Consider the following 9,407-nt stretch of genomic DNA (forward strand, 5'->3'; position numbering starts at 1 on the left):
TTGGTCCACATGTTCCAGTATAATTTCACCCATGGCAAGTTCAATAGTACAGTCAAGGCTGAGAATAAGAAGCTTGTCATATAATGGAAAGGCCATCTCCAAGGCTGTAGGCAAGTTATCCCTGAGCTGAATGGTAAGCTCACTAGTATGGCTTTCCATGTCTCCACCCCCCTAGTGTGTTGGTTGTGGATCTGACCTGCCAACTAGAAAAAGCTGTTAAACATGATGACATCAAGAAGGTGGTGAAGCGGACATCAGAAGGCCCCCTAAAGGGCATCCTGGGCTACACTGACAACCAGGTTGTCTCCTCCAACTTTTGCAATGAAACCTACTTTTCCACCTTTGACGCTGGGGCTGGAAAATGCCCTCAGTGACCACTTTGTCAAGAGGCCCTCTGTTGTGGAGTCCTTGCCCCAGCTCGATCCCTCAACACACTGAGAATTTCCTGTGCTCAACACAGTTTCCAATCCAGACCCTCTGAAGAAGAGGAGGGGCTTAGGGAGCACTACCTTATCATGTACTATCAATAAAATACACAGTACCCAGCATCGCCCTCCTCCCCCCAAAATCAAACAATGTAGCAAAAGAACAATAAACTGACTACATAAGGTTTATTCTAGGAATGTGATGTGATTTGGTATCAACACTCTTTATTAAAGCAATGAAGAAGAAAAAACATATAAAGCTATCAATAGATGTGGGAAAGGCATTTCTAACACCAATCTAAAGAAATAGGGAAGGAGAATCTTGAAATATGAGAAAGCTATTTAGCAAAACTAATAGCAAACATTCTAAATTGTGAAACACTAGGATGACTCCAAAGATTAGGACTAGCTAGTGATACCCACTATCACTAGCATTATTTAACACTATTTTGGAGGTTCTAGAAAATGTAATAGATAGGACAAGAAAATGAAATAATCAGTACAAATCCTTGAAAATAAGATATAAAGCTACATTTTTTTTGTTGATAATGTAACATTTCCAGAAAACCTAGAGGCCCTAATTAAAACACAAGAATTAAGAATTTGGTAAGGTGTTGCAATGTGAGACAAGTATTCTAAATCAAAGCTTTTCACTACATCAGAAGTAAGTTCCTAAAAATGAAAATGGGGAAAAGCATTACCTTTATAATACGTAAGCTACTCTTAGGTGAAGACTTTTTAAGTCACTATTCTCAGGACCTAGAACAGTGCTTGATGTATAGTAGATGCTAAATAAATATTTGTTTAATGTGTTTGTGACCAAAAAACCATAAAACATGAATGCTTTACATTAGAAACATACAGGACTATAGAAAAAAGTTTAAATCAAGATCTAAATAAATGGAAAGATAGAAGCTCTTGAATGGGATAACTTAGTTTCATTAAAAAGTAAATTCTCTCCAGATTAACATATACATTTAATGAACTTCCAATTAGGATTGCTACAGCATTTTTTCTTTTCTTTTTTTTTTTTTTTTGTTTGTTTACTTTGTTTTATTTAGGGTAAAATGGTCATAAAATTTATATAGAAGAGGAAGTATCCAGGAATGGCCAAGAAAAATATAAAAAAGAAGAATGAAGATTTGCTTTGGATACAAGAACCTACTACAAAATAATTGTAGTTAAATTAATATGATATTGACATGGGAACAGACAGGTCAGTGGAACAAAATAGACTATCAAGAACTAGATCTCAGGGTATATGAGAATTTAATACAAGAAAAACAGGATTCAGTTCAGAAGAGAAAGAATGGTTTGCTTAATAAGTGGTGCTTGCAAAACCTACCATCCATCTCAAAGAAAACAGTGGGAGCCTAGCTCTTATTATGCATAAAAATAAATTCTAGGGAGATTAAAATGCATGTAAGACAAAAAAATTTAAGAAAATCTCAGAAAATGTATATGTAATTTGAGGATGGAAAGACCTTCTTAATCATGACAGAGCACTTAAAACCTATAGCAGAAAAGATAGACCTGTTTATGTAAAAAAATAAAATTTTGAGTAACAGAAGATATTAGCCAAATCAAGTGACAAATAATAGATTTGTAAAAAAAATTCTAATGAAACTGAAAGGATTAGTTAATATCTATAATATAGAGATTTTATAAATTGACAAGAAAGGGACAAAACTCCAGAAAAAAAATAAGAAAAAGGAATGTATAAGGAAATAGAGGAAAAGTAAATATGAGTGACTAGTAAATAGATGAGAAGGTATAAAATCTCCTAGTTGTCAGATTAAGCACAATGGTAATGAGATATCATTTTACGTCCATCAGATGGGCAAAGCTTTCAAGAAAAATAGTATCTTTTGCTGTTGAATAACTGTGAGAAAAGGGTAAACTCATACATTCCTGGCAGAAATAGATCATTTTAATATATTTCTCCAGACTGCTTTCCAAAACAAAAATACACATACCCACTGGTGCAGCAGTTCCTCCTTTGAGACACTCCTCATAGAAATAAAGACACAAATAAGGGAAAATGAAGGTTTAAGAATATTTGTTTTGGTGAATTTATAGTGGGCCGAAACTAAAAACAAAGTGACAATGACAAAAACAATAAAAGAATGTATAAAAGTTTCTGCATGTAATTTTATGAGTATGGGAAAAGTGTGGGAGAATACCAGGTATTGTTAACATGGATTATCTGGGATTGAGGTTGTTGACTGAAAAAAACACATAACATGAGAGCTGTGCGTTTCAGTTTTTTGGGGGAATTTACTGAGAACTCTGAGGAGCTACTCCAAAGAGGTAGTGGGGGAGGTCAGTATATATATGATTTTGGCCAAGAGGTACATGCAATCAAACACACATTTCGGTAGAGTGTTACTGCTAGTCACAAGGAACAGATATCTCTATTAATGATTTTAGTGCTTTTCTAAGTATAGTAAGGGAAATGCATGAATCCAAGTTCATAAAAAATTTCTCCTGAAAATATCCAACTATCTGAGGGTCTGTTCTACCAGTTTTCCCAGAGCACAGAGTGCCTTATCCCAACGTTTGCCCTGAATTCCTTTCAGGGTGTATTGTAGGTTAGCAGCTGCAGTGACTATTGACTTGTTTCTTGTAGAATCAGGTGGCGAGCAACATTCCTTAGTTGGCAAGGTATGGATGTGGGGAGGGAAGAAGGGTTAGCAGAGGGTGTGTAGAAACAAGCTCACAAGGAAAAAGCAAGAAAATGCCACTAACTACCTGTTGCATGTCCCTGCCCAGCGTAAATAACAGCCCATTTTGTAAAATTATATACATGCATATATATATGTATATACATACATATACATGAATATATGTGTATATGCATAAATCAGTCTATATGCAGAAAGAGATTGGGAAAAATTGAGTTATAGCCATATCTATAGACACATAGGGATGTCTATGACATTTTGCTAAGTGAAAAGAACATTGCAAAGTAAACTGTATAACATGGTTTTCTTGGTAAAAGAACAAACAAAAAAACACCCTCTATATGTATATTGTTGCTTTGACATGTTTGCATGAGCAGAGAGGAGGGTGTGGAAGTGCCTGCTGTGCTGGTAGGGTGGGTCACAGCTCAGGGCTTGGGAGAGGGAGATGGTTAGGTTCTTTCTTTACACAGTTTTTAGTATTATTTTACAGTAGGCCTGTTTTACTTTGTAATTTGAAAAACATGAAATTACATTGCTTGACTATCTGGGTAGACATTTTTCCTGACTTATTATCTCACTTTGAAGATCAGTTTTGTCCCTCCTATTAATTAATATTAAACATTGACTAGTATTTGTCATTGGTCAATTTTTTTGTATATTAGTCATTAGATATTTATAAAAGTCCTATAAAGATACAGCTCTGGGTAGAGTAATTTTTGCATTTAGTCAGTTTTCTAGAAAGATTAAAAACAGTACATTTACCACTTATTTAGTTGTATTACTCATGAATCCTAAATCACAGGTTTTCGTTCATTCAAATATGAAGGGAAGAAGGAAGGAGAGTAATTGCAGGAAATTCATTTGCATCTTGTCACATAATTATGTACTATTATCTAGACCAGAGCTGTCTGATGGAACTCTCTGCAATGAAGGAAATGTTCGAAAATCTGTGCTAATGTTGTAGCCACTAGCCACATGCAGTTACTGAGCACTGGAAATGTGACTACTATATCTAGAATTGAATTTTAAGTTTTATTTAATTTTAGTTTTAATTAAAATGTGATATGTGTGATCTTAAAAAAAGTCAATTTCATAGAGAAACAGAGTAGAATGGGCTGGGGGACAGGGAAATGGGATAAGGTAGGTTGAAGGATACAAATTTTCAGTTAGAAGGATAAGTTCTGAGGATCTAATGTACAACATGGTGTCTACAGTTAATAATAAGATCTTGTGGGCTTCCCTGGTGGTGCAGTGGTTGAGAATCTGCCTGCTAATGCAGGGGACACGGGTTCGAGCCCTGGTCTGGGAAGATCCCACATGCCGTGGAGCAACTGTGCCCATGAGCCACAACTACTGAGCCTGCACGTCTCAGGGGAGCCTGTGCTCTGCAACAAGAGAGGCCGCAATAGTGAGAGGCCTGCACACCGTGATGAAGAGTGGCCCCCACTTGCCACAACTAGAGAAAGCCCTTGCACAGAAACGAAGACCCAACACAGTCATAAAAAAAAAAAAAAAAGTTACTTAAAAAAAAAACAAAAAATAGAGGATACCTAGTAAAATTTGAATTTCAGATAAACAGCAAAGAACTTTAAAATAATAATAATAATAATAAGATCTTGTATATTTTGAAAGTTCCTGAGAGTAGATCTTAAGTATTCTCACTGCCCCCCCAAACAAAGTTAACTATTTGAGGTGATGGATGTGTTAATTATCTTTACCTTGATAATCATTTGACAGTGTATAAGTATATCAAATCATCATGTTGTACACTTTAAATATATACAGTTATATTTGTCAATTATTCATCAAAGTTAAAAAAATTATTAGGGAAGAATTAAATTCAATGGGCTTTATGGGAAGAATGGACATTTCCCAATATGTGGGAAAAGTGGTCCAAGGGAAGGAGTCAATTTTTCTATTGTGAGGGAAACCACCAGGAGGTTTTCCTATACTTTTCATGAAAGGATTTGCCTAGGGAAGTGGTTCTCAAAATTGTTTGCTTATTAGAATCATCTGAGAACTTTAAAAACCACTGACATCTGGTCCACTCCCAGAGACTGTAACTTCATTGGCCTCGGATTCCTGTTGAGCAAATTCCTTTACATAGGTCTTGGCAATGATATTTTTAATCTGAACCAAAAGCAAAAGCAACAAAAGCAAAAATAAAATAAGTGAGATTACATCACACTAAAAAGCTTCTGCACAGCAAAGGAAACCACCAAAAAAAATGAAAAGAAAATCTATTGAATAGGAGAAAATATTTGCAAATCATATATCTGATAAGGGGCTAATATCCAAAATATATAAAGAACTCATACAACTCAATGGCAAAAAAATAAACAATCTGATTAAAAAATGGGCAGAAGATCTGAATAAACATCTTTCCAAAAGAGACATACAGATGGCCAACAGGTCTATGAAAAGATGCTCAAAATCATTAATCATCAGGGAAATGCAAATCAAAATCACAAAGAGATATCATTTCACACTTATTAGCATGGTTGTTATCAAAAAGACAAGATCTCTAAAATAAAGGAGGCTCAGTGGAGGAAGGCAACTGGCCTGCTCTTTATCTAGTCATATATTTATTAGAGATTGCCTGCTATGTAGTGGATACCTCTTTGAAATGGATACCTTGGCAATCAAAGCTTAAGTCAGGCACTTGCATTCTGGAAAAACAAACAAACAAACTAAGAAACAAGAAAACCCCCACAACTCTCAGGGCTTACATTACATATACAGGTGCTAAAAACAAAAAAAAATAAAAACAACAACAAAAAAACAAAAAACGCTTTTGGATGCATTAAAAAAAATGGTATGGAAGTATCTTAGGCATTGGGATTATTTAAAGCCCCCAACAAAATGGATTAAATGTTCCAACCAAAAGACATAGACTGCCTGAATGGATCCAAAAACAAGACCCATATATATGCTGTCTTCAAGAGACCCACTTCAAACCAACGGACACATACAGACTGAAAGTAGGAGGATGGAAAAAGATATTCCATGCAAATGGAAATCAAGAGAAAGCTGGGGTAGCAATTCTCATATTAGACAAAATAGATTTTAAAATAAAGACTGTTACAAGAGACAAAGAAGGACACTACATAATGATCAAGGGATCAATCCAAGAAGAAGATATAACAATTGTAAATATTTATGCACCCAACATGGGAGCACCTCAGTACATAAGGCAAATGCTAACAGCCATAAAAGGGGAAATCAACAGTAACACAATCATAGTAGGGGACTTTAACACCCCACTTTCACCAAAGGACAGATCATCCAAAATGAAAATAAATAAAGAAACACGAGCTTTCAATGATACATTAAACAAGATGGACTTAATTGATATTTATAGGACATTCCATCCAAAAACAACAGAATACACTTTCTTCTCAAATGCTCATGGAACATTCTCCAGGATAGATCATATCTTGGGTCACAAATCAAGCCTTGGTAAATTTAAGAAAATTGAAATCGTATCAAGTATCTTTTCCGACGACAACGCTATGAGACTAGATATCAATTACACGAAAAAACCTGTAAAACATACAGACACATAGAGGCTAAACAATACACTACTAAATAACCAAGAGATCACTGAAGAAATCAAAGGGGAAGTCAAAAAATACCTAGAAACAAATGACAATAAAAACACGATGACACAAAACCTATGTTATGTAGCAAAAGCAGTTCTAAGAGGGAAGTTGATAGCAATAAAATCCTACCTCAAGAAACAAGAAACATCTCAAGTAAACAACCTAACCTTACACCTAAAGCAATTAGAGAAAGAAGAACAAAAAAACTCCAAAGTTAGCATAGGGGAAGAGATCATAAAGATCACATCAGAAATAAATGAAAAAGAAATGAAGGAAACGATAGCAAAGATCAATAAAACTGAAAGCTGGTTCTTTGAGAAGATAAACAAAAGTGATAAACCATTAGCCAGACTCATCAAGAAAAAAGGGGGGAAGACTCAAATCAATAGAATTAAAAATCAAAAAGGGGAAGTAACAACTGACACTGCAGAAATACAAAGGATCATGAGAGATTACTACAAGCAACTTTATGCCAATAAAATGGGCACCTGGAAGAAATGGACAAATTCTTAGAAAAGCACAACCTTCTGAGACTGAACCAGAAAAAAATAGAAAATATAAACAGACCAATCACAAGCACTGAAATTGAAACTCTGATCAAAAATCTTCCAGCAAATAAAAACCCAGGACCAGATGGCTTCACAGGCGAATTCTAGCAAACATTTAGAGAAGAGCTAACACCTATCCTTCTCAAACTCTTCCAAAATATAGCAGAGGGAGGAACACTCCCAAACTCATTCTATGAGGCCACCATCACCCTGATACCAAAACCAGACAAAGATATCACACAAAAAAGAACATTACAGGCCAATATCACTGAGGAATATACATGCAAAAATCCTCAACAAAATACTAGCAAACATGATCCAACAGCACATTAAAAGGATCATACACCATGATCAAGTGAGGTTTACCCCAGGAATGGAAGGATTCTTCAGTATATGCAAATCAATCAATGTGATAAACCATATTAACAAACTGAAGGAGAAAAACCATATGATCATCTCAATAGATACAGAAAAAGCTTTTGACAAAATTCAACACCCATTTATGATAAAAGCCCTGCAGAAAGTAGGCATAGAGGGAACTTACCTCAACATAATAAAGGCCATATACGACAAACATACAGCCAACATTGTTCTCAATGGTGAAAAGCTGAAACCATTTCCACTAAGATCAGGAAAAAGACAAGGTTGCCCACTCTCACCACTGTTACTCAACAAGTTTTGGACGTTTTAGCCACAGCAATGAGAGAAGAAAAAGAAACAAAAAGAATCCAAATCAGACAAGAAGAAGTAAAACTGTTGCTGTTTGCAGATGACATGATACTCTACATAGAGAATCCTAAAGATGCTACCAGAGAACTAATAGAGCTAATCAATGAATTTGGTAAAGTAGCAGGATACAAAATTAATGCACAGAAATCTCTTGCATTCCTATACACTAATGATGAAAACTCTGAAAGAGAAATTAAGGAAACACTCCCATTTATCACTGCAACAAAGAGAATAAAATACCTAGGAATAAACATACCTAAGGAGGTAAAAGACCTGTACTCAGAAAATTATAAGACACTGATGAAAGAAATTAAAGATGATACAAACAGATGGAGACATATACCATGTTCTTGGATTGGAAGAACCAACATTATGAAAATGGCTATACTACCCAAAGCAATCTACAGCTTCAATGCAATCCCTATCAAACTACCAATGGCATTTTTCACAGAACTAGAACAAAAAATTTCACAATTTGTATGGAAACACAAAAGACCCCAAATAGCCAAAGCAATCTTGAGAAAGAAAAATGGAGCTGGAGGAATCAGGCTCCCTGACTTCAGACTATACTACAAAGCTACAGTAATCAAGACAGCATGGTACTGGCACAGAAACGGAAATATAGATCAATGGAACAGGATAGAAAGCCCAGAGATAAACCCACGCACATATGGTCACCTTATCTTTGATAAAGGAGGCAAGAATATACAATGGAGAAAAGACAGCCTCTTCAATAAGTGGTGCTGGCAAAACTGGACAGCTACATGTAAAAGAATGAAATTAGAACACTCCCTAACACCGTACACAAAAATAAACTCCAAATGGATTAAAGACCTAAATGTAAGGCCAGACACTATAAAACTCTTGGAGGAAAACATAGGCAGAACACTCTATGACATAAATCACAGCAAGATCCTTTTTGACCCACCTCCTAGAGAAATGGAAATAAAAACAAAAATAAACAAATGGGACCTAATGAAACTTAAAAGCTTTTGCACAGCAAAGGAAACCATAAACAAGACGAAAACAGATCCCTCAGAATGGGAGAAAATATTTGCAAATTAAGCAACTGACAAAGGATTAATCTCCAAAATTTACAAGCAGCTCATGCAGCTCAATATCAAAAAAAAAAACCAACACAATCCGAAAATGGGCAGAAGACTTAAATAGACATGTATCCAGAGAAGATATACAGATTGCCAACAAACACATGAAAGGGTGCTCATCATCACTAATCATTAGGGAAATGCACATCAAAACTATAATGAGGTATCACCTCACACCAGTCAGAATGGCCATCATCAAAAAATCTACAAACAATAAATGTTGGAGAGGGTGTGAAGAAAAGGGAACCCTCTTGCACTGTTGGTGGGAATGTATATTGAGACAGCCACTATGGAGAACATTATGGAGGTTCCT

This window comes from Balaenoptera ricei, chromosome 19 (assembly GCF_028023285.1).
Source record: "Balaenoptera ricei isolate mBalRic1 chromosome 19, mBalRic1.hap2, whole genome shotgun sequence".
NCBI lineage: Eukaryota > Metazoa > Chordata > Mammalia > Artiodactyla > Balaenopteridae > Balaenoptera > Balaenoptera ricei.